This window comes from Bidens hawaiensis, unplaced genomic scaffold (genome assembly GCF_021521415.1).
Source record: "Bidens hawaiensis isolate Kalapana, Puna unplaced genomic scaffold, B.hawaiensis_p1.1 tig00034196_1, whole genome shotgun sequence".
In the NCBI taxonomy this organism is placed as follows: Eukaryota; Viridiplantae; Streptophyta; class Magnoliopsida; order Asterales; family Asteraceae; genus Bidens; species Bidens hawaiensis.
The window spans coordinates 68,214-71,815 of record NW_027495901.1 but is presented as its reverse complement, the minus strand read 5'-3'; positions in this window follow the sequence as shown (position 1 = coordinate 71,815).

The following is a 3,602-nucleotide window of genomic DNA, read 5'->3' as shown; positions in this document are numbered from 1 at the left end:
ACAATACTCATAATAGTCATTCCAAGAGTTTAAAAGTAAAGGGAGTACATCAGTTAAGCCATCAACATTGGTAAATAATCATTCTTATATATATATATATATACACACACATACATATATATAAACATTATTATAAGTAAATTCCTATATATACATAATTATATATATAACATCCAAGTAATAACATCAGGGTCGAGCAAACGTACAACCCAAACACGTAACATCTCATCAACGTATGCAAACACAAAGTAGGCATACGTAACATCCGTAGTCGATAACGACTACTAACATCGCCAAATATTGGCCATACAATAATATATATATTATATACATATTATAACATCCCAAGGCCTACCATATACTAGCAAGCCTATATAAAATAGTTTAAACGTTTCATCAAGCAAATCGCTTAGGTGTGCATGCTAGCCCAAAAACTTAAAAAGAGTTAAAAGGGGGCATCATGAAATCACCTGACACGAGACACGGATTCACCCTGAGCTAGAGAATCCCTAAGTAATCCCAAGACTCAAACACCTGCCGGTTTACATTCAATCAATATTAATGACATCAAGATGACTCGTTTATCCTATGAGACGTTCTAACAGGGCTCGGGTCACCTAAAGCCTCGACCTCATCAAACTAAATCACAACACTCCCCGAGGCTCACATTCACCAAAATGACCCTTAGATACTCCCGGAAATAAAGAATTCCCAAATTACCCCCGGAAGCACTAGGTGATACCAATACGCGCGTTTAAGAGTCGTTTAGGCCGTTAACATCCAACTAAGCCCCATGTGACCCAACATGATAAAATCACAGCCAACAAGTCCACACGATGCTAAACGAGTCAAATGGGTCGGTAACTCCCAACTACAACGCACCAACTATTCAATAAACGCAATTGCGCGTTGTACCGACCCGTTGGAGTAACCGACAACCAATTCAGCCCCATAACTTATAAAAATGATTTTTCAACAGCCCGTACATCAAACCAAGTTCCCCCAAGCTGAATTGGTCGTTATTCACTTCGACCCTCGCGTTAAACGCATAAAACTACAATTCTAGTCAACCGAATACTAACAATCAAACTACAACTAGTTGACCAATCTAACGAACACCAATGAACAGGATTTTAAAGTATGATATATGGGACCTACCTAGGAAGAATACGGTGCAAAAACTCACTTCAAACAGCCCCGACAAGAACACAATAGAACATCCACCGGTTAAGCCTAAAACGATCTTATCGATCAATAACAAGTAAAACGTGCAGATTTTAGCATGTGAAGATGCATTTAATTCCATAGGATAACCTTTGAAATAAATTATTAAATTTTTACCAGACTTTAATAAATGAATTAGGTTTATAAAAATATTTTTATTATATTTTTCTAGTGGACACAAAAATCATAAAAATTCCTCCAACACAGAAAGGTATGTGCAGCTATTTCAGTGCGCAACAAAATTGTTTTATTTTTATAAAAATCATTACCCAGTCTCACACCAATTTGGACTTGTCAAAAAAGGGTTATGACGTCGGGAAGACAGACCAGAATCCGTTATCCCGCATCAGCTTTGACACTCGATTTTATAAATTCATAAAAAGCATTCAAATCTCGTCCAAAAATTACATATTATACCTTTCTGAAAACTAGACTCAAAGTAGAACATCATAGAAACAAGAATCGATAAAAAAAAATATATTTTCATCGAGTAACTGACCAAACAATAATCGAGTACGAATCTGTCAGAAATCGTTATAACCAAAACCCAAACCTAACGACCAATAAGTGCGTTAATATGATCAATTAAGGTGTAAAAGACTTGTGGAATTGTAGTACTAGCCTTTAATTGATGTTTTACGCTCACTACTTGGCCAGAAAAAAGGAAAATCGCAGGGGGGGGCTGGAGCTGCCGATCGGGATTAGCAGGATAGGGGGAGTTAGGGTTTTAAGTATTATGTTATAACATAAAAATATTTCATTCTAGCCCCTCTAGTTTGAATAATAAGGCAACTTAGAAGAAAGTTAAACGATTAAACGTACCGGGATGGCGTAAAGGCTTCCTAGAAACGTCGGTTAAATCCCGAGAATTATACATACTTTACAAGCTTTAAATCTTTGAGCCCGGAAATCAACGGGTGTTACAAATTATTTATGGTCACAAGCCCACAGTCGCGCACTTTCGAGATTTCGGGTGTCCATGCACCTTGTTGAATCTTGAGTCGACTCCTAAGTTCGAAGCCAAGGCAGATGATTGTTCTTTCGTTGGTTATGCTGGTCGAACTGCCTACAGAGTATACAACAAGGCATCGAAACAGATTGTAGAATCATATGATGTGCGCTGGTTGGAAGAAAATGAGACAGATGCTCGTGTGGGGCCTAACTGGTTGTTAGACTACGACAAATTGTTCAAGCCATTCAATCTGGTCTCTGTAATTGATTCAGATAATTCTAGGGGAGGAACTTCTGCTGTTGACAATGATAAAGAAGACGTTTCTGCTAATACTCAAGAATTTCCTATGGTGAGTGTAGATCCGTCTGTACCCTCAGACATCACTCAGCCATCATCAGAGTATCTGGAAGAGTCTGTCACCGACACTATACCCCCACAAGAACCTTCTCCAGCAGAAATGTCATCAGTTGAGGGGGAGAGTGTCATTCGTCAGATATTTGACAGCACTCTATTCCCTGGTGCCATTCTAAACGATTATGTTGCCAGTACATCGTACTCGCACAGTATAGCAGCATCGGGATGGAAGAATCTTCTCACTGAAGCTCTCGAAGATCCAGTCAACTTACCAGCAAGTTGTTTTGTTCCTGATCACTCCATTCCATCAAGAATTCAACGGGATCATCCCATTGACAGTATTATTGGTCCCCTTGAGGCTGGAGTCTCAACTAGAATTCAAACTGGAACAATAAACAACTGCCTGTATTCTTGCATCATCACAAATTGAGCCCAAGTCGATTGACATGGCTCTGCAAGAACCAAGCTGGGTTGACGCCATGCACGAGGAACTAATCAGTTTGAAAAACTCAAGCTTTTGGAGGTTGGTGGAGTTACCCGCTAGGAAGAAGTCGTTAGATACAAGATGGGTCTTTCGTAATAAGCAGGATGACTCGGGGGTTATTGTTAGAAACAAGGCAAGGCTTGTGGTTCGTGGTTTTCGTCATGTTGAGGGTTTGGATTATACTGAGGTGTAAGGCCCCGAACCCCGGGAACCCTACAGTTGGTATTCATCCATAATACTTATAAAATACTTAAACTTGAAAACAGTTCATTTCATTAAAACAACCAATTCAGAGTATAAGTCAGCGGAAAACCATAATTAATAAATAAGTTCCCAAAACCCGGGAATAATGCCCAAAAAACCAATTTAAATATGTTTGATAAAACTTTTAAAAAGAAATGTTTAATATTTAAATCTCTCATCCAAGTATGCCCTTCTCGTCCAAGTAGCTTCATGCACGTCCAAGCGGTAAGGCATCCTTCTCCTAACCTGAAAACTCACACTAACATGCACACAAAGTCCGCTTGAGCTGAGTGAGTTCAAGTTTTAATAAATAACATCGATAATAATAATCATAATAGTCATTCC